Source organism: Gopherus flavomarginatus, chromosome 5, assembly GCF_025201925.1.
Source record: "Gopherus flavomarginatus isolate rGopFla2 chromosome 5, rGopFla2.mat.asm, whole genome shotgun sequence".
In the NCBI taxonomy this organism is placed as follows: Eukaryota; Metazoa; Chordata; order Testudines; family Testudinidae; genus Gopherus; species Gopherus flavomarginatus.
The window spans coordinates 37626452-37653134 of NC_066621.1; the positions used below are offsets into that span (position 1 = coordinate 37626452).

General features: G+C 47.0%; 2 protein-coding genes and 1 non-coding gene across 3 annotated transcripts in view; all 3 read left to right on the plus strand.

Annotated features, from left to right (window-relative positions):
* LOC127052538 (zinc finger protein 239-like) overlaps positions 1 to 26683 on the plus strand; it is a 232021-nt gene that overhangs the window by 158538 nt on the left and 46800 nt on the right. The gene's annotated exons all lie outside the window — the stretch shown is intronic.
* Positions 1 to 26683, plus strand: part of LOC127052619 (major centromere autoantigen B-like) — a 362626-nt gene that overhangs the window by 74372 nt on the left and 261571 nt on the right. The gene's annotated exons all lie outside the window — the stretch shown is intronic.
* Positions 17539 to 17610, plus strand: TRNAC-GCA (transfer RNA cysteine (anticodon GCA)). Its single transcript has one exon. It is a non-coding gene; the product is annotated as a tRNA-Cys (tRNA).

A 26683-nucleotide genomic window follows, 5' to 3' on the forward strand; every position in this document is an offset into this window, starting at 1 on the left:
AAAGAGGAGTTTGAAGAAGGGCTAGCCAAAAACTTCAAAGGTAATAACAAAAATGTTTTTTAAGAACATCAAAAGCAGGAAGCCTGCTAAACAACCAGTGGGGCTCCTTGATGATCAAAATACAAAAGGTGCGCTTAAAGACAATAAAGTCATTGCAGAGAAACTAAATGGATTCTTTGCTTCAGTCTTCACGGCTGAGGATGTTAGGGAGATTCCCAAAACTGAACTGGCTTTTGTAGGTGACAAATCTGAGTAACTGTCACAGATTGAAGTGTCACTAGAGGAGGTTTTGGAATTAATTGATAAACTCAACATGAACAAGTCACCGGGACCAGATGGCATTCACCCAAGAGTTCTGAAAGAACTCAAATATGAAGTTACTGAACTATTAACTAAGGTTTGTAACCTGTCCTTTAAATCGTCTTCAGTACCCAATGACTGGGGTTAGCTAATGTAACGCCAATATTTAAAAAGGTCTCTAGAGGTGATCCCGGCAATTACAGACAGGTAAGTCTAACATCAGTACCAGGCAAATTAGTCAAAGCGATAGTTAAGAATAAAATTGTCAGACACATAGAAAAACACAAACTGTTGAGCAATAGTCAACATGGTTTCTGTAAAGGGAAATCGCATCTTACTAATCTATTAGAGTTCTATGAAGGGGTCAACAAATACGTGGGCAAGGACATAGTGTACTTAGATTTCCAGAAAGCCTTTGACAAGGTCCCTCACCAAAGGCTCTTACATAAATTAAGCTGTCATGGAATAAATGGGAAGGTCTATCTGTCGGTAGACAGATACTGGGCTAGATGGACCTTTGCTCTGACCAGGTACGGCTGTTCTTACGTTTTTATGATGATCACATTTCCCCTCCTTTCCTGGCTAGGCAGGGTCTGGGTGTGAGGAATTGGAAAATAACAAGAAGAAATGTCTAAGCCAGTCTTTCAACACAGAGCACCACTTTTCCCTTTTGAAATAACATTATTGTCTTAAAAAAACAAGGACTCCTTGTGGCACCTTAGAGACTAACAAATTTATTCGGGCATAAGCTTTGGTGGGCTAAAACCCAATTTAGTGTTCTCCCACCAGGGAGAGATGCTGTTTGACTCACATCCTGGAGAAGAGTCAAAAAAAGCTTCTCGTGTTTTAGAGATGAGACAGATAAGCTGGTTCCCCCCAAGCCCCACACACATTTTTGCAGGATATCAGATCCCCTGGGGAGAAGCTCCTCAAAGGAAATGTGGCCCCAGGTGTGTCAGAGAAGGGAATCATTGTTTGTCTTAAGTGGTGGGTGAGGGAAACCTGCGGTCCTTAGGTCCCTCCAGCATCTGATGAAACTATTGGTGGGAAAGGAGAGGACAGAAGGGCTTGCAGCTGGTGTGCAATCCCCATGCTCCCAGTGGCCCGACAGAAGTAGAGTTTAGCACTTTGTCGGCTTTCTGAGAGTACAGAGCTGACAAAACGAGAGCTACATAAGAACAGCCATACCGGGTTAGACCAAAGGTCCATCTAGCCCAGTATCCTGTCTAGCGACAGTCGCCAATGCCAGGTGCCCCAGAGGGAGTGAAGCTAACAGGCGATGATCAAGTGATCTCTCTCCTGCCATCCATCTCCACCCTCTGATGAACAGAGGCTAGGGACACCATTCCTTACCCATCCTGGCTAATAGCCATTTATGGACTTCACCACCATGAATTTATCCAGTTCCCTTATAAACGCTGTTATAGTCCTAGCCTTCACAACCTCCTCAGGCAAGGAGTTCCACAAGTTGACTGTGCGCTGTGTGAAGAAGAACTTCCTTTTATTTGTTTTAAACCTGCTGCCTATTAATTTCATTTGGTGAGCCCTAGTTCTTGTATTATGGGAATAAGTAAATAACTTTTCCTTATCCACTTTCTCCACATCACTCATGATTTTATATACCTCTATCATATCACCCCTTAGGCTCCTCTTTTCCAAGCTGAAGAGGCCTAGCCTCTTTAATCTTTCCTCATATGGGACCCTCTCCAAACCCCTAATCATTTTAGTTGCCCTTTTCTGAAACTTTTCTAGTGTCATATCTTTTTTGAGATGAGGAGACCACATCTGAACACAGTATTCGAGATGTGGGTGTACCATGGATTTATATAAGGGCAATAATATATTCTCAGTTTTATTCTCTATCCCCTTTTTAATGATTCCTAACATCCTGTTTGCTTTTTTGACCATCTCTGCACTCTGCGTGGACATCTTCAGAGAACTGTCCACGATGATTCCAAGATCTTTTTCCTGACTTCTAGTAGCTAAATTAGCCCCCATCATATTGTATGTATAGTTGGGGTTATTTTTTCCAATATGCATTACTTTACATTTATCCACATTAACTTTCATTTGCCATTATGTTTCCCAATCACTTAGTTTTGTGAGATCTTTCTGAAGTTCTTCACAGTCTGCTTTGGTCTTAACTGTTTTGAGCAGTCTAATATCATCTGCAAACTTTGCCACCTCACTCTTTACCCCTTTCTCCAGATCATTTATGAATAAGTTGAATAGGATTGGTCCGAGGACTGACCCTTGGGGAACACCACTAGTTACCCCTCTCCATTCTGAGAATTTTCCATTAATTCCTACCCTTTGTTCCTTGTCTTTTAACCAGTTCTCAATCCATGAAAGGAGCTTCCCATTTATTCCATGACAGCTTAATTTATGTAAGAACCTTTGGTGAGGGACCTTGTTAAAAGCTTTCTGGAAATGTAACTACACTACGTCCACTGGATCCCCCTTGTCCACATGTTTGTTGACCTCTTTCAAAGAACTCTAATAGATTAGTAACACATGATTTCTCTTTACAGAAACCATGTTGACTATTGCTCAACAGTTTGTTTTTCTATGTGTCTGACAATTTTATTCTTAACTATTGTTTTGACTAATTTGCCCAGTACTGACATTAGACTTACTGGTCTGTAATTGCCAGGATCTCCTCCAGAGCCCTTTTTAAATTTTGGTGTTACATTAGCTAACTTCCAGTCATTGGGTACAGAAGCCGGTTTAAAGGACAGGTTACAAACCTGAGTTAATAGTTCCTCAACTTCACATTTGAGTTCTTTCAGAACTCTTGGGTGAATGCCATCTGGTCCCGGTGACTTGTTTGTGTTGAGTTTATCAATTAATTCCAAAACCTCCTCTAGTGACACTTCAATCTGTGACAGTTCCTCAGATTTGTCACCTACAGAAGCCAGCTCAGGTTTGAGAATCTCCCTAACATCCTCAGCCATGAAGACTAAAGCAAAGAATCCATTTAGTTTCTCCACAATGACATTATCATTTTAAGCGCTCCTTTTATATGTCGATCATCAAAGGGCCCCACTGGTTGTTTAGCAGGCTTTCTGCTTCTGATGTACTTTAAAAACATTTTTGTTCTTACCTTTTGGAGTTTTTGGCTAGCTGTTCTTCAAGCTCGTCTTCGGCTTTTCTTATTACACTCTTGCACTTAATTTCGCACTGTTTATGCTCCGTTCTATTTGCCTCACTAGGCTATGCTGGGGGAATCTAAAGCCAAGGGACCTGTTATAACGAATCAGCATCCCACCAGGTGGCATCAACCCCCTCTCTGGGTTTCTATCCCAGGAATACTGTCAGCTCAATGATTTTTCCCCTGACAAACCTCCAGCTTATAAACAGAAGAAGTGGAGAGGATTGCCCTGGGATAAATGAAGGCAGAAGAGAATTGCTCCTCTGGTGGTTTTTATTTTGCTCCTGTGATACTGATGGAGGAACCAGAAGCATAATTTGAGTTTGTGATACCATGTCATCCATTTTTGGGGCTCAGCTTGTGACACTGAGCACAGGAGATCCTTCACTCTCTGTTCTTGTCCCTTCAGGGCAATGGAGAATGGACCAACGTCTGACAGGCCCCATCCAACAATACAAGAAATTGAAATGCACAGAGTTTCTCACCATAGGATTCACTGACCAGGCCAGGGGAAAAGTTTTGCCAGAACACTTGGTTATAATATCCCCCCCCGACCTTAAATGGAAAGCAAAGGGATAACTCTCAGAGCACATAATCACAGCTTATGAGTTTCACATTCTACACTGTCAATGTACCCTTCTCCCTCCCCCTCTATATTGACCAGCCAAGCCTCCTCAGGCCACGCCAAGACTCTTCTGGGTAAGGAGCCTGGAATTTACCTAGCTAGGGGCTCTAAATGCACCACTTTTGAAGATGTTTGAATTCCCTCCAACTTCTCTCATACAAATGCTAAATAGTTTGTGGTGTAATGTTACAGGAGAGGTTGAAATTAGGCTATTTCTTCAGGTAGAAGACAATGATTGTGTCAGGAGTGGGATGTGAATGCGCATGTACATATGGAGCCTAGAACAACAAATGACAGAAAGACACAGCCTTGCATCTGACACGTTAGACCACACAACCAGCCTGATGGGGTTAGTTAAGTGCTTTATGAATCTTAGTTTTCTTTAACTTCCTCTGAACTCTTCAGGGAGGCAGAGATGGCATGTCTCTTTCAACTTCTAGAGACCTTCTGAAGCAGAGCTGATTTTTATATGTAGTCTCCCTGTTCACTTTTTAAGTGAATAAAAGATGATTGCTAGCATTCTTAGAAAGTAATGGTGAACCTCAAATTCCTGCATGGTGGGCCACACGGCCAAGTAACCAGCACCCACCACTGCTACCACCTTTTGTTTTCAAAATAGCTTTGCCCACAGTGTGTTCAGACTTTCTGAAAACCTGGTCAAAACTTTTGTTGACGAAATGGGAGCTGAGTTCTTCTGAAAATCTGGCTCTAGGGGTGGGTGTGAGACCTTCTGAAAGTTCGGGCCTATGTGTCCAGAAGCTCTAACAACCTTCAGAAACTTGATCATGTCCTAGAACCTGATGAGAAAAACCTTCCTTCTGTAGAACTCAGCAGAGATTTCTTATTCACTTGCAATCGCAATGTTTCATCTTGATCCCAAGTTTAGGTACCAACAAAATGCCTTTATTCTATTTTTACATGCAATGTGAAACAAACACCCCCCGTTAGGCAGAGGGCTAGAAGTAGGTCTGCCACTAAACCACACTTCCTTTCATCAGTAGCTACCTGAGCAAGGTAGTAACCAGTGGGCAACAGGTGAAAGGCCCATTGTCCATGCTTAGAACACTTCAGCAGCTAGACCTCAGGAATGAATGTGGCTAATGATCAGTTTCTCCAGGATGGTTATTTCCAAAGACTGATATATAGAGTGGGATGAAAGTTTTTTGAATGAATATTTTATTTGCTGAAATATTTTGGTTGAACCAAAATGTTTTTTTAAATTTTGTTTCAGCAAGAAAATTGGAAAAAATATTCATCTTGGGTCAACCTGAATGTCTATTACTGTTATTAGAAGGTTGGTTAGGCTAGCCAGAAAGAGGGGAAATAATTCGCACATGCCTGTTTGTGTAAAAGAGCATGCAGCCTGGAATTTGAGGTGCATAGTGGAAACATGCCCATATTCTGTTACTAGTCAGTGGGAAGCTTTGATTTTTATATGGTCTCCCAAGCCCTTCCCAACATCATGTAGAAGAAAGGGGAAACTGGAAAAACAATTGATTTGTTTAAATTGCCAGTGAAAAATAACTGAAGATTTTTTGAGATGAGCTCACTTTCCCCTGACTGGGAATTGAAAGTGCCGAATCCTAACCACTAGACCACCACAGAAGTGACAATAGTATTTTTCTTCTTACTTATGCTACACTTTCTTAGACATTTCTCTCCAGTGTCTGAAGCAGTTCCATTGGCCACTCCCTGAGGGGCTAAGAGCAGAAAGTTCAGGAACCCCTGTGCTCAGGGTCACAACCTGAGCCCAACCCAAGCCACTGAGACAAACTCAAATGATGCTCCCTCCAGCAGGATCACAGAGCAACACAAAGAAAACTCAGGAGGAACAACCCTCCTCTGCCTTCATTTACCCCATTGCAACCCTCTCAGCAGCCCACTCTTGCGGGAAGGACACTGAGCTGATAGGAGCTTTGGCATAAAGACCAAGGGAGGGGTGTTGTTCCCCCTCGCTGTGAGCTGATCACATTCTGACTCTGTGTAACAGGGCTCTGAGCTTTGCCATCTTGTGAGTTCTGTGTCCTCAACTAGCAGCCAAAGTGCTGAACCCCCTAGACCCTTCTGCTGGGAGAATGGTGGTTGCAAAACAGCTGCAAGCCCTTTTTCCCTTCTCCTTGTCCTCCTCAGCTTCCCCAGCCCTTCCCCACAAATGGTTCTATCAGGCGCTGGAGGGATCTAAGGACCTGCAGGTTTCCCTTACACACCTCTTAAGGCAAACAGTGATTCCTTTCTCTGACACTCCTGGGCCTGGGCTTCGAGTTTTTCCCCAGGGGGCCTGATTCCCTGTGAAAATGTGTGTGTGGCACCAGCTTGTCTTCCCCCTCTCTGGGAGCTGTGAAGCTTTTTCAGACTCTCCCCCACTAGGTGAGTCCAACAGCACCTCCCTCTGGCGGGAGAATCCTAAATTTCACCCTCCCGCCCTGGTTACTCTGACCAGCTGATGGCGACAGCATGCTAAATCAACCCCAGCTCTCTGGTCTACTGGTCCCAGTCTTGTTAACTGTTGGAAATGGACCACAGCCACCATAACTGAATTGGCCTCATTAGCACTGACCCCTCTACTCTGTAAGGCAACTTCCATCTTTTCATGTGCTGTGCATTTGTACCTGCCTACTGTATTGTCCACTCCAGGCATCTGATTAAGTGCATATTAGCCCACCAAAGCTTATGCCCAAATAAATTTGTTAGTCTCTAAGGGGCCTCAAGGACTTCTCATTTTTTAAAGGAAATAATGTTATTTCAAAAGGGAAAAGTGGTCTCAGGGGAGGGGCAGAGTGGTGTGGGTGGTTGGCAGGGCAGGACTCAGGGGAGGGGCAGAGAGGTGTGAGTGGAAGGCAGGATGGGTGTCACAGGATGGACAGAGAGGTGTGGGTGGCAGGCAGGATGGGTGTCATGGGAGGGGCAGAGAGGTGTGGATGTTGGGCAGACCTTGGGGCAGAGGGTGTAGAGGCACGAGCAGCAGGCAAGGAGGCCTCAGGGGAGGAGAGGAGCAAGCAAAAGATAGACCAACAGTTATCAGCGAAAGAGGCAGAGCGGAGGTGGGAAGTGGCCAAATGGAAGCAAGGGTGGAGAGCAAGCAACACTGGGTGGAGTGGGGGAGCCGTGCTAGAATTTGGGTACTGATGGCTCCCCCACTTCTGGGGAGCTTCCAGCTCTCACACTCAGCCACCCTAATGCAAGAGTTGTGGGCCACTTATTCTCTGGGTCTTCACTAAGCCTGCATCTCCCCAAGCTCTGTTGATGGGAGAAGCCCTCCTATTGACACAGTGCTATCTACACCAAGGTTACTTTAATAAAAGTGCATTGCTCAGGGTGGGGGAGTATCATTTTAAAAGTCTTGATCTGTTGAACATTAATATCTTGTTGGATTGTGTGTGCTCGCATTGGTTGGGAAGTTATGAAATTTGCTCTGTGTGCGTTACTGAGATATGTTATGAGGTTGGGAAATGCCCACCACCAGCCTTTCAGGTGCGACAATGGAGGAGCCAGACTCGCTGCTGGCCCATTGAAGGTATCCACACTCCCAAGGACTATCCCAGGAACTGTGTACAATGCAGGCTTCTCCGAGATAGCACAGAGACAATGGACACTGCTTGACTCACATCGTAGCAAAGAAACTTCCTAGCAAGTCAGAAGAAACTATGAAAGAGTGGAAGAGACATCATGACATGGGCTCCCTCCCCCACAACTCAACAGCTGGAAACACACTTGAGGACAAAGACTGAACTGATTCAAAAATCAGAAGAGAATAATAATAATACATTCAAACCAAATTCCCCAACCAGACTAGTATCGGTATTTCAGCAGAAAATTTTCAGTTTAGGGAATTTTGTTTTCCCAGTCAGACCTTGCCAAGGGAAGCAGAGAGAAAATGTTTAAGTTGGCTCCATCAGAACAGCTTGGCCTAGACTCTAGCTGTGGTTCACTGTTGTGGCCTTGCTCAGGATGGGAATATTCTAATTATTTGGGGTGGTCCCAGGGTGTTTAGGGGAGATGATGAAGATGTTACCTTTTGAGATAAAAAATAAGAAATACAGGACTAGAGAATTTTATTTTCTTTTTTTTTTTTAGAAATCTGGGATTTAGACTTTTTTTAAAGCAGCAAGGGTGTCTGAGTTTCTAAGAAGTTGTTTTTTTTTGTTTTTTGTTTTTGTTTTTTTTTAGAAAGCAACATTGTTTGATCTGTCATTGTACCAAAGGGGGAGATGGTTGTCTACAAAGGAGGCGTGAAAACAAAAAGCATCCAATGAGGAGAGGATTTGAACCCATTCATGCAGAGCACCATTCAGCTACCTCATCAGAACTGTCAGGGAAAGGACAGGAGGAGCCCCCTAGCAGGAAGTGAGACCTCCTCCAACCCTGGGGCTGACATGGGGGAGACTTTTCCAGGGGGGCCCAATTTGGCTGGGGCCCCTAGTCATGGGCCCCACTGCCCCCTTGGCGACGCAAGGTTTGGGGAGGCTGAGCCTCCCTGAGCCTCCATTACGAGCCGCCCAGGCTACCACTGCTCAGTGTGTGGCCAGTCTCCCTGTGTTCTCTGCTGTTCATGCTGGGAAGTCTGGCCGGCCTTAGGGGTGGGGCCCCCTGGCAGCCGCCTAGGGCTCCAGTGCGTCAAAGGGCACCGTGTGGCAGTGCAAAGGTGCTCACTGCTCTCCCCTGCCCCAGTGCTCCTCCGTGGCCCCACAGAGGGTTTGGGGGAGCAAGGAGCAACACTGCTCCATGCATCCTGGTCACTGTCCCCTCCTGGGCTGTGCTGTGAGGGGAGCATCAGAAGTTTCTGCTCTCTGCCCTCCCCTTATGCCACCCAGCTGAGGAAAGTGACCTGGATGCAGGGAGCTCAGATGATGTTGCTTTTTTGCGCCCCCCCAGCCCTTTGGGGTGCCCTGAGGAGCAGCATTCCATGGAGGAGTGAGCAGCAAAGCCAGCTGCTCCATGCACACAGGTTAGTGTCCCCACATGGGTGCAGGAGGGGGTGCAGGGTTTAGGGGTGAAGGGGGTGCAGGAGAGGGGCAATGGCTGGAGGCACAGGAGGGGAGTGCAGGAGTTAAGGGCAAAGGAGACACAGTATAGGGGTTAGGGCACAGGAGGGGGCAGGAGTTAGGGGTGAAGGAGGCGCAAGGGTTGGGAGTGCAGGAGCTAGCGGTAAAGGGGGAGGAGGATCATCCAGGGGCAATGGGGAAGTGCCAAAGTACAAGTTTTGCCCCGGGCACCATTTCCCCTAACGCTGGTCCTTGATAACATTTCTTGCTGGGAGTGGGAGAGGAGAGAGATGAGACGTTTTCTCTCTGTTTCTTTCCTCTCCATTTTCTGGTCTTCCTTCAATTCCAGAAACCTCCCTTGTATTTCAGACTGTGCAGTGACGCCCTCCCCAACCCAGGACTCTGGAGCCTTTGGAGCAGAAAGATCTCAGGAGCTGAGGGTGAATCCAGGGATGAATAGCTGGCAGGAAGGAGTCCTAGCAGCTCTTCTGGGAGCGCAGGCGAGGAATGACTCCCCCATCTCTAGATTCTCCCCATGGGGATCTGGGGAGCAGGGAGGGTTGTGTGATAAATTCTATCCAACTCCCCCTTTGATCCAAGCCCAGGGACATCTCAGCTCTGCACGATCCTCTTGTCAGCACCAAACAAGGGATGTTTTCCACTGCCCAGGAGACCTCAGCCAGGGACTGATGTTCTGGAAATATGTTGGGAAAGGGACTGTATGAATTCCCAAGGCAGGGAATGAACAATCTGCAGCAACATCATTAACCACAAACACTTTCTAACCATGCTCCAGCCAGTAGGGAAATGGGCAGGAATTCTTGCTGTTCAGCCATGGCCATACTTACAGAGTGCACAGCAGTGCGTGTGCTGGGGAAGCTGGTCTGAGCAAACAATTGGAAATGACCCTTCAGTGAGAACAGAATCATAGTGTAGAAAGGCCCCTGTGTTAAGTGGTTGTGTCTGAGGGCTTAGGGAACTGGGCTATGACACCATAGGGAACTTTCTGTGGAGGTTTGATTCTTGCCAGCTAGGGAAGGCTGATGTGTGGTGTCTTCACAGCTGTACTTTCAGTGATGCAGGTTTCTCTGTTCCATGGGCAACCTACTAGATTGCCAGCTGCTTTTCAACTGCAGTGTGGAGACTGTTTGTATGTGAGGAGAGACAGTGCGTGTGCTAAGGTAGATAGGAGTGGCTCATTATTACCCCTACTTGAAAAAGGGAGAAGCTAAGGCTGAGAAAGGAGAATTGACTTGTCTTCGGTCACACAGCCAGTCAGTGGCAGAGTAGGGAATAGGACCTAAGAGCCCTGATTTTCAAACTGACCATCAGATCTTGAATTTCATACATTGAATGAATAAAGTGCTCTCACATGAGCTCCAGACCAACAACAGTGCACAGTAATTATTCAGCAAGTATTTGAGGAGAATTGCAAGGTTAGAGAGAATCATGAACTGCTCAGAGACAATTAATGCAGAGAAGCAGCAAAATTCATCAAACATGTGACTGTTTATGACTTATTTAACTGGGCTTAAAAGAGAACAACAAGGACCTGAGTCTCCTCCCTATCAATAACCCCCTGTTCGGCCAATCAGGGTAGAGACTGAGGACTGGAGGATGAGGATGAGAGAGCCCAAAGGATGGCCCAGGTCACCAGTAGGGATCACTGCCCAAACACTATTTCAGCCCCACATTTTTGGGTGGACTTCCCACAGAGGGAGCTGCAGAGCACTCTCCCGCAACACACACACACACACCTCCTGGTGTTGGTAGGGGAATAGGAGAAAGGACAAAAGAAGCAAGAGACAAAGAAAAAGGAGGGAGGGGGAGGGATGGAGGAAAAGGTGAAACCAAAAGGACAAACCCTAATGTCCCCAGTGATTCTAGGGGACAAAATCCCAAGTGCGGAATAAAATTCTGCCTCCTTAAGCTTGTGTTTTCCATGCCTAGAATTCAACTGTCACCAGATGGATCAGATTGAACAGGTTTCAAACCTCGAGGAGGCTCTTATCTTCTAAACAGGGACGGCTCTTTTCTAGTAAAATCAATTAAAGGGGAGAAGTAAACTCCGAAAGAGGTTCCTCCTGGCGCTCACATATGTGAACCCGAATACTCTCTCAGTCCTCAAAGAGAGACTTGGAGAAGGAGACTTGCTGAAGCAAAGCCACAGAGGTCTCTGAGGTTTCCCTGGCCCCTCGCCCTATTCTGCCTGGCTGATGTCAGCATCTCTCTGAGGTCACCACCTCCCCACCACCTTTGACCAATAGTCTGAGGTCCTGCAAAAGGCCTTTGTGATGTCATTGCCACACCCCTCCCTTGCTGTGCTAATGTCCTGCCCCTGCCCAAGCACTTTAGAGGTTTGAGCTACTCCCTCTGGATCACCCCACTCAAGGAGCGTTCATTCTAGGAAGCAAGCCGGCTAGACAGGAAAACATCAGACGCTGCTCCTAATGCTACACTCAGTTTTTCAGAAATTAGTCAACTTAATGGCCAGAAGAGACCATTAGAGCATCTAATCTGACCCCCTGCATATCACAGGCCTACTTTATGACACAATAGCTACTTTTGGGGCAAACACATTCCAGAAAGGCATTTAGTCTTCATTAAATGACATCAGGAGATGGTGAATCCACCACTTTCCTTGGTAGCTTGTTCCTGTGGTGAATCATCTTCGCTGTTGACTATTTGTACCTTAGTTGTAATAGGAATTTGTCTCTTTTCACCTTCCAGCCACTGGGTCTTGTTATGCCTTTCTCTGCTCGATTAAAGAGCCCTTTAATAGCCAATCTTTTCTCTCCATTAAGGCACATCAACACTTCAATGAAGTCACCTTCCAATCTTCTTTTGATAAGCTAAACAGGTTGAGCTCTTTCAATAGCTCACTAGAAGACATTTTTCTCCAGCCCTCAGAACATTTGGTGGCTCTTTGCTGCACCAGCTCCAATTTCACAACATCTTTTTCAAAAGAGGACACCAAAACTGGAGGCAGTATTCCAATATCAGTCTCACTGATGCCGTGTCACCTCCTGTGATGTTATTGACATAATCTGTAACTATAGATCACTGTTGCAACCACTCATATATTTGCAGCCAATATTGTAGAAAGGTTGTTGTGTAAGGGGTCTATGGAGAGGTTATGATTGGCTGATTATAATTATGCTGTCTCTACATGTGTATCATTTTTGTAGTTGACATTATGAATAGTGGCTCTATGCTGCCCATATTTCAAACTTGTGCTATGCTTCCTGGGAACACTCCAGCCAGACAAGTTGGTGTCAGTTCTGCCTAGCCGGCTTGATGGCTCATTAAGGACCATGAGTTATACAACTGACCCACTGAGAGACTCAGCAAGGTATGCAGGGACCTGCCTCTGGACAGAACTTTAAGGTTTTTTTATGCCATGTGCTGGATAGAGTGTCCTTGGGACAAAGAAAGCAAAGACCACATGGCAAGAGACTAGAAAAGGCTGATGCCTCATCTCCATCTTGTCTTCAGTCCTGCTTCATACCTCTGGAGGGACTTTGCTACAAACTGAAGCTCTCTATAAAGGACTGAATGATTCATCCCAGCTGTGGATGGACTCCAGAGACTTGATTTGAACCTGCAGTTTATTCCATCACTGCTACAAGCCTGAACCAAGAACTTTGCCATTACTGGATGTGAAGCGTTAAAATCCATGTGCATTTTATAGAACAACCTGGTCTATGGATTGTGCCAGCTCTTTTCCAGACGCAAAGTCCAGAGTATGGTCAAGGGACCAGAGGCCTAGCAAATCGTGATCAGCTAAGAGAAAGCTGGGTAAACAGAAAGCCTTGCATGCTAAGATAGGCCTGATCAGCAAATTGTCCTGTGTTGGAGTTAAGAACTAAATAATTGTGTCTTATTCAGAGTTGCAGATTGAACAAAGAATCCCTTTTCCTATTCTGTTAGTCTCTTCTGTAGGGAGACGTTCTTCTCACAGATCCAGCTTTGAGTTTGAGAAGCTGGCACGTCAGTATAAGATATGGCATCCTTCCACCTCCCTTCCGAGAGACCAATGCCTTGCCTTTAGACACGCAGAAAACAATCTTTATTGCCATACGCTTTCACTGTTTCTTTGCTTTAACCCCTAGGAATGTACCTGTTGGACAATCAAAAGAGTTGCTCCATTCCTATGGACCTCAAATCAGAATTCAGCATAGATATTTTATACTACTAACATTTTATCAAAGTATTAATTAAATGTTAACTTGCTAACTTGAGACCATGGGTGGAGACATTATGTAACCTGTTAACTGTTGGCTACTGTGCTATCTTGTCTTGGTGCAAAACCTATTCCGGGGTGTGGAACTGCCTACCCCGTCACTTTCCTCCGCCCATGGAAAACCTATATATTCTATTGTAATCAATTGATTGGTAGCGTCTCAGAGCCTAATAAGCAAGGTGACACTCCGCCAGTGCTGTGTGTAATAAACTCCTATTCTTGACCTCTACACGGTGTAGATTTATGTCCTTCACAGACACCTGCTGAATAAAAAGGAGATTCAGCATCCAGCACCCAGTGGTGCCTGGCTGAATGCATCTCCTCTCCCCGCAGTTTGGTGATCTTTTGAGGAAATGGAGAAGACTGCCTTTGCCTAGCTGTACATTGCTTGCAAAAGAAACATGTCTTTTTGGTGACAAGTGTTGAAAGGCGCCACAAGACAAATGTGGAGACAAGAAAAACATCTCCTAACTGAACTTGCATCTGTGGATGTTGAAGCCACAATACAGAGTGCTAAACACTATATGACCACGGCTGGTGTCAGAAGAGTCTCTGCCAAAGCCTTTTTCCACCAGCAGGGACCTCTCTGTACACAGAACTCCTGGTAGCTTGATGGCTGCAGACAGTGGAGAACTCTATTTTGGCATCTTTGTCTCTTTCGTGGTCAACATCTGCAGTGATTCTGTTTGCTTTTTTGACTGCCGCTGCACATTGAGTGGATGTTTGCAGAGAACTATCCACAGTGACTCCAAGATCTCCCACTTGAGTTGCAACAGCTATTTTACATCCATCGTTTTCTATACATAGTTGGGATTATGTTTTCCAATGTGCATAACTTTGCATTGATCAACATGGAATTGCATCTGCCATTTTGTTGCCCTTTCACCCAGTTTTGTGAAATCTCTTTTGAACTCCTCACAGTCTGCTTTGGACTTAACTATCCTCAGTAGTTTTGAATCATCTGTAAATTTTGTCAACTCACTGTTTAGCAGATCATTTATAAATATGTTGACTAGTACTGGTCTCAATAGAGACACCACTGGTTACCTGTTTCCATTCTGAAAACTGACCATTTATTCCTACCTTTGTTTCCTGTCTTTTAACCAGTTATTGATCCACGTGAGGACCTTCCGGAGGTGAAAGTAAGCTGGTATGTTCCGGTATGGGGTACTGGCAAGAGCCGGTACTCTGTGCCAGCCCAGCCCGGCTTCCCCAGGCTGGTGATTTAAAGGGCCCAGGGCTCCCTGCAGCGGCCAGAGCCCCGAACCCTTTAAATCGCCTCCTGAGCCCCACTGCTGGAGCCCCGGGGAGCAAATCACTACCGTGGAATGCTGCTCTCTCCCGCTCTGCGAACACAGAGCAGGGATGGCAGAAGCTTCCTTACAGTGGGGGGGGCACCGTTGTCTGAACTGTGGCACCCCTATGACACCCCTTCCCTAAGGACCCACACTCACACCACCTCTCCCCCCGAGGCCACACCCACAGAACACCTCTTCCCCAAGACTGCACCCTTTCCCCACCTCCATCATTTGTCCTAACAGCCAGTAAAGAGTGGTGGGGCCATGGCCCTCTAAACCCCCTGTTCCAGCACCCCTGACACAGAACTAAGCAGGCAGCAGTGTGTGCGTGTATGTGACAGAGAGTGCTGTGCTGAGCTGAGCCAGTGAGAAAAGGGGGGCTGATGTCGAGGCTGTCCCCTGCCCCCCTGCTGCAGGACTGGTTGCTTCCAGCTGCTATCTGAACTTAGAGACAGTGTGCTGACATACTCACTCTTCTGCAACACACACACACGCTCTCTATCCCACCACGCACATTGCAGTTGAAAAGCAGCTGGCAATCTAGTAGGATGCCCATAGAACAAGGGGATAGAGAAACCTGGATCATGTGATGCTGTACCAGCCCGTGAGACATTGCAAACCTTTCCCAAAGCACCCTACAGGTAGAGGCACAGTGGGATAGCTATCCACAGTGCACTGCTCTCTGTGGCAATCCAAGAGATTCTAGCATGGATGTGCTCTGGTGACACAGGGTGGACATGCAACAGCTGTTCAATTAAAACACTTTAACTAAAGCCACATTACCCTTTAGTGTACACTTAGCTTGAGAGTGAGACAAGCAGGGGCAGCTCTAGACATTTTGCCACCCCAAGCACAGAAGGTCTGCTGGTCCTGCAGCTTCAGTGGACCTCCTGCAGGCACGTCTGCGGGAGGTCCACTGAAGCCACAGGACCAGTGGACCTTCCGCAGGCAAGCCACAGAAGGCAGCCACCCTGCCTGCCCCCCCTAGCAGCAACCTGCAGAGCACCCCCCGCAGCTTGCCGCCCAGGCACATGCTTGGAGCCATACCTGGAGACAAGATCCAGCTCTGTTGAAACTAAAGAACCACAACTTCCTCCATAGTTAGCAGGATTCAAACCTGCACAGGGAGACCCCAAGGGATTTCTAGTCCATCACCTTTATCACTCGGATACAACTACTTGCTTGATATGTCGTTCTCACTACACTCTAGTTCTGTTCTCACTGAGTGATCAGTTCAAGTTGTTTCCTCAGACCAGCTTCCACAACACACACACTGCTGTGCCGTTGTGTACGTGTGTCCATGGCTGAACTGCAAGAATTCCTGCTCCTTTCCCTTCTGGCTGGAGCATGAGGAGAGTGCGTTTGTGGTTAATGACGTTGCTGTAGATTGTTGTCCATTTCCTGCCTTGATCATTCAGACAGTCCTTTTCCCATCATATCCCCAGTATATCAGTGATTGCGATAGCAGAGGGCAGGTTTTCTCTGGGGCATTGAGCTTTGCCAAGGGGTTGGTGGCTCCTTTCTTTCCTCACCCTGGAGTAAACTCAGCTTTTTATTCCATCCTTGATGTTTCAAGGAATAACAGATGACCAAAGAAAGAGGTGGACAGGGTGGGTCTCAGGGGAGGGGCAGAGAGGTTTGAGAGGTGGGCAGGGCGGTTCTCAGGGGAGAGGTCACAGAGGTGAGGGGGTGGGCAGGGCAGGGCAGGTCTCAGGGGAGGGACAGAGGTGTGAGTGCTGGGCAGGGCAGGTCTCAGGGGAGGGGGCAGAGAGGTGTGGGCAGTGGGCAAGTCAGGTCAGGGTGGCAGAGAGGTACAAGTGGTGGGCAGGTCAGGTCTCAGGGGAGGGGCAGAGAGGTGTGAGCTATGGACAGGGTGGGTCTCAGGGAAGGGGGTCAGAGAGGTGTGGGCGATGGGCAGAGGGGGTCTCAAGGGAGGGGGCAGAAAGGTGAGGGCGTTGGGCAGGTCAGGGGAGGGGCAGAGAGGTGCAAATGGTGGGCAAGGCTAGTCTTAGGGGAGGGGGCAGAGAGGTGTGGGCAGCAGGCAGACCTTGGGGTAGGGGATGGAGAGACGCGAGGAGGCCTTGGGGGAGGAGAGGAGTGAGCAAAATGTGGACCAGCAGGCCTCAGCCAAAGAGGAAGAGCAGGGGTAGGATGTGGCCAAATGGGAGTGAGGGCAGAGCACAGGTGGAGCCTCAGAGGGAGGAGAACGAGGGAAGGGAGTGGAATAGGGGAACAGCACCACGGTCTGGGCAGGGCCGCTCAGAGGATTCAGGGTACCTGGGGCAAAACAATTTTGGGGGCCCCTTCCATAAAAAAAAGTGGCAATACTATAGAATACTATAGTCTCATGGGGGCCCCTGCAGGGCCTGGGGCAAATTGACACACCTGCTCTCTGGGCTGCCCCGCCCTCAGCCTCTCCTCATAAGTCCCCTGCCCCGTAATCATTTTTATTGCCCTCTCTAGTTTGTTTCGGGGGGGGCGCGAAAAGTGGATGCAATGCTCCAGATGTGGCTTCACCAGTGCCGAATAGAGGGGGATAATCACTTCCCTCAATCTGCTTGCAATGCTCCTACTAATCCAGCCCAGTATGACCAGTTACCCATATTAAATGCAGACACAACAATATTTGATAAATTGGTTACCGTCCATTCAGGAGGTTATTTCCCACCTATTCATAAATAATGAAGATGCTCTAAGTGGAGGAGAGAGAGCTGTCCTGTCCGTGTAGTTAATCCATCTCCCCAAGAGGTGGTAGCTATGTCACTGGGGGGAAGCTATGTTGGTGGGTGTGCAAGCTGTGGTGTCTACATGTATATATAAAGTTTAATCAAACCCCTTTTTTAAAACCCCTCTGGTCTGGCAATAGAAAAGGAGCTCTCTGAGGCAGAGCCTGTCCTTCAAAATCCTTAAGATCACTAACTTGCCTATGGAAATGTCATGGGGGTAGAGCTCAGTGGTAGAGTGTTTGACTGCAGCTCAAGTGGTCCTTGGTTCAAATCCAAGTGCCCCCTTACAAACCTCTTCCTTTAACAAAAATAACTGCATATCCCTTTCCATTATGTTCAGGAGCTCCACTGAATAAGGATGCCTGAAATGAATGAAAACACTCAACATTTTCCTGTGCAAATGCATAACAACCTAGCAAACATGTCCCCCAGCTGAAATCAGTTCCAATCCTCTAAGTGTCTAGGTTTGTTTTCATCAATTAAACAAAGGCACATGAAAACACATTTGCAGGTCCTTGGCCTCCAAGGGCTACAACATGCAGAAGAACAAGAACCACATCCACTCGGGAGGAATGGACTAGTCTGTATTTCATTTGGTAAGTAAGTTGCCGTTGGGACTGAAAACTCTACTGGAGGTGGGCAGGAGCCTGTTACAAAAATAAAATAACCAAGATTTACCATACTCCCTGTTACACATTCAATCCCCTGTTTGTGCACACGGTATCAATTGGGGTTCTAATAAATGGCAACCTTCCTTTAACACAGATTGTTGTTCCATGTAACTTTCAGATACATTAGAATGGCAGCTGTTTAGAGGTCATGTGCTTCTAGTTCATGATCAGCAGCAGAATCTCTGTAAATTGAAGGATTATATTGTATTGTAAATAAAGATGTGGTCTGAACGTGAGCTGGTTCCCCCAGTTCAGTTCCAAAAGCTCTGCTAGAAATGTCCCTGGGACCCCAGCCCTCCCCAGCAGGAGTGAAAGGAGAAACCCTCAGCTCTGCACTTAGCTCCAGGCTGATTTATTGGGGGAACGGGGAGAAATTATTCTTTGCTGCTGAGTAGGGAGCCAGGGCAGTTCTCCGGGAATCAAGGTGCCTAGCCTCACTCAGCTGCTTCATTGCCCCCTAGGGGCCCTGCAGGCTCAGACCATCCCTGAGGCCTGCCAGCTCCTCAGGGAGCTCTCCTGGTGCAGCTGGCAGGGCAGGAATATCCCACTCTAAGAGCCTGAGTTCAGCCATCAGGAAAGGCAGCGGCTTTGCTCCCTCCTTCTAATCAGAGCTCCAAGGCTGTGGTTCTGAACCAGGGATCCGGAGCCCCCTGGGAGGCAGCCAGCAGGTTTCAAGGGGGGTCCACCAAAATAAACTAGAAAGCAGGGTCAGTGTTAGACTCACTGGGGCTCAGGGCAGAAATCTGAGCCCTCCTGCCTGGGACTGAAGCCAAAGCAACTTAACTTCATGAGGGCTCTGCTAGCTACCTCCTAACAGCAGCCCTGGCTTTTTATAGGACATGCAGAAAAGCAGTTGTTGTGGCACAGGTGGGCTGTGGAGGTTTTATATCGTGGCGGGCGGGGGGCACAGAAAGAAAAAGGTTGGGAACCCCTGCTCCAGGGAATCTCAGAGAATAAAGACTCAATCTGACTCAGTGCTGCCAACTCCAAAGATTTTGCATTGAGTATCATGAGAGTTATTGTTTTCCTTAAAGTCCCAGCTCCTGGAGTCAAGTGGAGATGTGATGATTTCAGCCTTTGCTCTTAAGGAAACAGAACCTTTCTAGTCCTTGTGGCTGTGCAGAAAAATTCAAAATGTGACCCCAGTGCACCCTAAAGGCTCATCAAGCAGAAGGCAAATAAAAAGATATCTTAATTTATTAGTTTTATATAATCTCATGATTTTAAAGCCAATCTCATGATTTTTGGTGAGCCTGGCTCAGGGTTTTTGAATGTTTGGGATTAGCCGTTCTGCAGACTGAGAGCTGGGCACCCTCCTTCACACCCAGCACACCCAGACTGTTCTAAAGCAATAACTCTCTCTTCTCCTCCATGGCGCTGTAAGGCAGCTGGGAATCCCCATTCCTAGACATGCTTTTCCAGACACTGAATTCCCCACAGGGCTGAGTCCCCTCAGGGCTGTTCCGGGGGCTCCAGTCCCCCACCTCAGGACTGATGGGGCAGTAACCTCACATCCCCCCTTTGTGATGCCCAGGGACCCTGCAGGGACAGCAGCTCCATGCTGGGCTCTAGGGTTCCCCCAAAGACCAGGAGGGAGGGGCAGTTCAACTCCTGTGTTGGGGGTTCCTGGTGCCTGCAGGTGACAATATCTTCACAACCCCTCCCCCCAACACCCCCATGGACTCGCCCCCTCACAGCCCCTCCCCCTGGCACCCCCATGGACTCACCCTCTCACAGCCCCTCCCCCTCACACTAACACCCCCATGGCCCTCCCTTTTACAGCCCATCCCCGCACAGAGAAACGCCATAGCCCCCCCTCACAGCCCGTCCCTCACACTGACACCCCGATGGACAATCCCCCTCACAGTCCCTCCCCTTCACGCTGAAACCCCAATGGACTCTCCCCCTCACAGCCCCTACCCCACAAACTGACACCTCCATGGCCCCTCCTCCTTTCAGCCCATCCCCTCCCAGAGACACTCCATAACCCTCCCCCTCACAGACCCTCCCTTCACACACAGAGGGTCTTGTTTGCTGGAGCCTAGATGACCTCCAGAGGTCCCTTCCAACCCTGATATTCTGATTCTATGATTACAAACTCAGGGGAGAGATTTCTGAGGATTTACTCCCTGAGGACTAGGCTCAGGCAGCCAGTTTCATCCAGTGATTTCACACCCCAGGCCCCCAGCATCTCCTCTGACCATATTTACCAGTGACACTGCGCATGGGTGGTGGGTATAAAAGGCTCAGAGAGGCTGAAGGGGCAAGAAATGCTGGATGTGATGCACCTCCCTTTGGAGGGGACTGGGATGCAGCCTTTAGAGTGCCACTGACAGAACCTTCTGAGCCGTGGGGGAGCCACCAGCATTCAGCCCATGGCCCTACCTGTGCTCTGCCCCAGGCCCTGTCCCCACTCCGACTCTTCCCCTGGGAACCCCCTCACCCACTGGGGCATGCAGATCTTCCACCTGATCAGTGCCGAGCCAGGTCTCCGTGCTGCAAATTATTCCAGCTTCTGGGAAGGAAAGCACAGCAGCCGACAGCTCCAGCATTGGCAGCTCTTTGCTCTCACTGGGACAGGAGGCAACAGAATGGTGAATAGATGTCCTGATTTTGTAGGGACAGTCCAGATATTTGGCGCTTTGTCTTATATAGGCACCAATTACCCCCCAACCCCCTCCTGATTTTTCACACTTGCTATCTGGTCACCCTACTGCTCAGTTTGAGGCAAATGTCTCTGTGTTCTCTGCTGTTAATGGTGGGGAATTTCCCCATTGATAACATTTCTTGCTGGGTCAGGGAGTGGAGAGAGAAGAGGCATTTGCTCTGTTTCACTCTTCTCCATTTTCTGTTACTCCCTTTCCTTCCAGGGTCCTCCCTTCCATTTCAGACTGTGCAGTGACACCCTCCCTGCACCCAGAACGCTGGAGCCTTTGGATCAGCACGATCCCATGAGGTCCTCAGTGACTGAAGGTCTTTTCCAACTTCCAGGAGAGCCCCAGCTTGAGACTAAAGGAAGCTTCCTTCCTTCCTGGGGATCCTCTTACACTTCCTGGAGATCAAGGTCATGAAGCCTCTGCCTTGCCTCCTGGCTCTGAATTAATGTCCAATTTCCCACTATCTGCTCGAAAAAAACAAATGTTTCTAACCCAGGTGAGTGGCGCTAATTCAGTTCTCAGCTGGAATCCTTCACCCATGTTCCTTAGAAGATGCAGACTTTCTGTGACACAGACTGACTAGGGTTCATCTCTGCATGTCCCCAGTGGGGAAGGAAAGACACTGAAGGGGAAGGAAGAAGATGGGCAGAAGGAGTCAAATGGGGCTAGACCAGAATAGAGGAGATATTCTGCCTGTTAAAATGTACTGAATTGTCATTGCTAAAAAAACCAAAAATCCACCATCTTCTACTGGGTTTGAACCATCAGCCTTTTACTAGGCAGCCAAAGTGGTGAATCACAGACACATGTAACTGCTTCCATCCTGTTTCTCTCTGAAGGACCTATGCTGGCTTGTGCAGGGGGAAATACAACTGTAGGTGTAAGTTCAGACCTCACCCAGAGCGTTGGTTTTCATTAGCCATGGAGCTCGCCCGATTTACTTAGTCTAATTCACATGGAAAGTGCCATACGAGGGTGATGAGAGTAAATTCTAAACTCTGAAATGCGGCGGTGGCCCATAGATTGGAATAAGGGGTTTGAAGAGAAAAAGCTCCAAGAATATAAAACCAGTCAGTCTCCAGGGGCAGGTACGGTACAACACCTCCACAGGGAGCCATGGGGGGGCGGTTCACTTCCTCTGTTCAATGTCCTGAGAGGTATTTTAAGATGAAGATAATACCATGGCTAACAATTGACTGGCATGTCCTGGGTTAAAGAAAGGAAGGGACCTGGGGTTAATAGTCTGAAGTATTTGTGTTACCGTCACTGTCTGACCCCCCCTCAGTGCGGAGCAGGTTTGCACTTTGCTGGGTGGAATGCACAGACACCTGGAGAGCAGGGGCAGCTGTTTCCATGGCAGAGAGCCTCGCACTTAGGAGACTTTCTACACTGCTGTTTTGAAGCAATTCAATAAAATAACGGTGGAGCTACAATGTCCCATTCAAAATTTCAGCCCCTCCTAGTGCAAAAATGTTATTTCAGGATCTAAACAGAAGGCTTCCAGCGCTAGGACACCTGACCAGAGATCTCAGAGGGAGGTGGAACAGCTGCTGATTCTGAGGGTCCTGTGCTAAATCCACTTGCAGGTGGAAGTGTTTTATTTGATGGATAATGAGCAGCAGCTACCAGGGGAGAATCCCTGAGAGCCACTGCTACTCCAGCTGCTGCCTCAGAGAGGGGAGCCCCAGGGTGCCTACTGCTGCTCCAGCCCCCCCGGAGTGCTGCCGGGGGCCACCGAGCTGCGGCTGCTCCTGCTGCCTGCAGAACCACAGGAAGGAGATGATTTTTTGACAGTGACAGATGCCTCATCCTAAAGGCCTTTGTCTGCCCCCTTCTAGTGACTGTTTGGTACAGGAATGCAGCCCTCACTCCTGGGTCTCTCCTGGGGAAATAATATTTCTGTGCAAAACACCAAAGCTTTTAACAGAAAGGAAGAAAAAGAAATGGCCACACGATGGGACTAGGACATAAGGAATGAAACACAAGATGCTTCTCCCATGTGCATTGACTTTGAACCTTGTTGTTTGCGGTGTTGTTGTATCCATGTTGGTCCCAGGACATGAGAGACAAGGGGGAGGGGGTCACATAATATCTTTTAAAGGACCAAGGAAGGGAGTATTAGTTACTCCTCATAACACAAGAACTAGGAGGGGTCACCAAATGAAATGAATAAGCTGTAGGTTTGAAATGAACAAACTTCCCTCGATCTGCTGGCAGTGCTTCTACTTATACAGCCCAATCTGCTGTTAGCCTTCTTGCCAACAAGGGTACTGTTGACTCATATGCAGCTTCTCATCCACTGTAATCCCCAGGTCCTTTTCTGAAGAATTGCTGCTTAGCCAGTCGGTCCCCAGGCTGTAGCAGTGCATGGGATTCTTCCCTCCTAAGTGCAGGGCTCTGCACTTCTCCTTGTTGAACCTCATCAGATTTCTTTTGGCCCAATCCTCCAGTTTGTCTAAGTCACTCTGGACCCAAACCAACCCTGCAGCGCTTGGATTCTTTACATGCTTTCACAGAGTGAAGAGCACATGTTCCATGATTTCATAGGGCAGAGTTTTATGCTGTAGGGAGCTTTCCCTGTGTGAATTTGACAGGTGAATCAACATAGAGACACACTGTGACCCTTCTCAGGGTGCTGAGGACTGTGAGTCTCCTTGTTGCCATATGCCACTAGGAAGAGGGAGTTTTGCATTTGGCAGCTGGATGTTAGTGACCAAACTCACTCAGCCCATCAGGCACTCAAGGACCCTCCTCTGAGCTACAGCAACCATCCTAACCCCTGAGTTCCTTCGATGTGTCCCCCTCTGGCGTCCAGCCCAGATCACCAGATACTCAGAGAAATCCCAGATCCTCTCTGCCCAAAGCAATGGTATATCCTAGGTTACTAGTTTTACTGTGGACCACTGCTAATGTACCTCACACAGCACTTGAGTACACTTATCGAACAAGCAAAAATGTAACAAAGGATAGAGATTTAAACAAACAAATGTGAGTGATGGAAACCAGCTGTTACCAACTAAACAAAAGCAGAAAATGCAACCTCTACTTTTTAATAGTTACCTTTCCTATCTAAGTAGATTCTCACCTCACACTTCAGTCAATTTCACTGATTGATAGTCCCTAGGAGCCACGGCCCTGCCTTTCATGAAGCACCACTGGTCATTAAGAATCTCCTTGGTGAATAGACCCAGAGTGTTTTTCTCCACCCTGTTATGAACTGAATCAGTCTTTTGTCTTTATATTCACAGAAAGGACAATCTCCTTCCTCTCATATTGTCCTTTTCACTTCCACAGGGTTTCAGTGTCGCTAGTTTGTCTTTGATGGTTTTCCATTGACTTTTCCGGGTTGGTGCAAAGGTTGACAATGGAGCAATACATCACATAACTGGCTAGCAAGGAACAGGTGCCAATTCCCTCCCACTGGAATGGGCCAACCCCACCAAGACCTATGATTGGGGTGACTCACTTTCACAACAATACCATATGGGCATAATTTTCCATGTACTTACATTACTTCTTAAATATGACTCGGACACACCTCTTGCAGTGATTAGGAGTATCAATAATTTACAAGCTTTCAGTAGAGATCTCACTGCTATGCTTCCTGGATAAATATCATAAAATCAGTGCATTAGGTGTGGTGAGTTTGTCAGGTCTGAAACAGGAGTTGCTTGTGAATAACAGTGACCCCTTTGCCAATTGGCACCAATGAGCTTTTGTCACAGATGCTCTGAGCTATACAGTCACACCCTGATATAACAGAAAGGCCAGCACAAAAAACAAAGAGAGGAACAATAAGATACTAAAATGACAATGGTTGGAACTCTCCATTTCTCTCAGTCTTTGGACTGATGGGTACTAAGAGCTGTAGCTACAGTTGAGGAACCAGGAGATCGGACAGCTGGCTCAGCCCTCCACATTAGTAACTTTCTCACATACAGGGAGATGGGTCAAAATTGGAATTGATGTCATGACTCGCTTCCCATAGGGGATCAATCTGTCTAAGGCTATGTCTACACTTCTGTCATAAACAGACAGCTAAGGATTAATGCCTCTTTTACCTGTAAAGGGTTAAGAAGTTCACCTAGCCTAGCTGACACCTGACCAGAGGAGCCAATGGGGAAACAAGATGTTTCAAAAGGAAGGAGGGAAGTTTCCTTTGTTTAGTCAGTTTTCAGTTTCAGCTGGAGTGAAAAAGACCAAGGAACCAGTCTCTTACCAGAATAGTAAGTTTTGGAAAGGAATAAATAGGTTTATGTTTATTTTCTTTTGCATTTGTCTTGGTGCAAATTAAGGGAATTATCAAATTTGGGTATTCTTGTGTGTATTAAGATTTTTGCCCAGGAGAACATCCTGTGTTTTCAAGTTATTGTCTGTGAGATTAGCTGGTATGCTGTCTCCCAGAGTTTGTTTTTTCTTTTCTTTCTTTTACCTTTCTTTTCTTTAATTAAAAGCCTTCTTTTCAAGAACCTGATTGATTTTTCCTTGTTTTAAGATCCAAGGGGATTGGATCTGGACTCACCAGGAATTGGTGGGGGAAAGAAGGAGGGGATGGTTAAATTCTCCTTGTGTTAAGATCCAAGGGATTGGATCTGGACTCACCAGGGAATTGGTGAAGGAGTCTCTCAAAGCTACCCAGGGAGGGGAAGGTTTTTTGGGGAAAGGGAGTGATCCAGACACTGTGAATTCTGGATGGTGGCAGCTATACTAGATCTAAGCTGGTAATTAAGCTTAGAAGTGTCCATGCAGGTCCCCACATCTGTACCCTAAAGTTCAGAGTGGGGGTGAGACCTAGGACAACTTCAAACACTGGAAATATTCTTCTGACAACCTAACACTGTCTACACTGGGGCTCAGCTCACATTAACTACTTCTCTCAGTGGAGAGGATTTTTTTTACGCCCCTGAGAGATATGGCTCTGCCAACACAGCTTTTCAGCATAGACCAGCCTTTAGATGGCTTATTAACCTGAAAGGAAATGGACTTCAGCCTTTTGCTTTATATTGATTGTTGATGAGCTTTTCTACCTGCTGGACACATCCTATGACAGATATCAGGCTTTTCCTTTGCAAATTAGAGAAGTGGGGAAGCCAGTGACCATTACGCACTAAGTGGTTAAAAACGTATACAATTTATCTCCGCGAGTAGCTTTCCTTTTAATAGAAATTGACTTCGAAACTAAGCAAAATGAGTTCTATATGAAAACACAAAAAATTAAAATCTATACTGGGCCAATATTCTCTTACACACTCTTTCTCTCACACATTCTCCCACTTCAATCTTTGGAGGGAGGTTTTTCTACCAGAACTCCTTACGCAACAGAGGGTAAATTAAATCAAATTAACTTTTCAAGATTAGCCATCATTTCCTATATGACTAACAAAACAAAAAAACAAGACAACTTTTACTTTTTCCAAAATATTCATATTATCACACAGTCTCTTACTCTTTAACCAATAACTTCACTTATAATTTCATTTTAATTGGTAACAAGAATATATTCAAAGATCAAATTCTTGTCATACATGTTAGTTTTCTTCTATCCCCTTTGCCAACATCTGAACCTTGGCTCAAGTTGTGGTTTGTCCCAACCACTTCTGAGAATCTATATATCTCAGGATCTTCTGTCATGTGTGTTGGCGGAAACGGTCTCCTATGTGGGAATGTTTGCATCATGAAGAAAAATACCTCTCTTTTCACACTTTTTAATCTTTCAAAGTAGGAGGAGGGAGAGGAGAAGCGATGTAAATGTGTAAAATACAAGATAAAACTGTCTTGTCTACACTAAAGACATTTATTGGTGTAACAATATTACTCAGGGGTTTGAAAAATCCACACAGGTGAGCAATGTACTTTTACAGACCTAACCTCCTGTGTAGATAGCGATACGTCAGCAGGAGAGCTTCTCCTGCCAACATAGCTGCTGCCGCTTGTGGGAGCTGGACTAAAAGTCCAGCATGACAGGTCTCTTCCATTGGCTCAGAGCATCTGTAATAGCAGTCCTACAGCAGCGCAGCTACATTGGTGCAG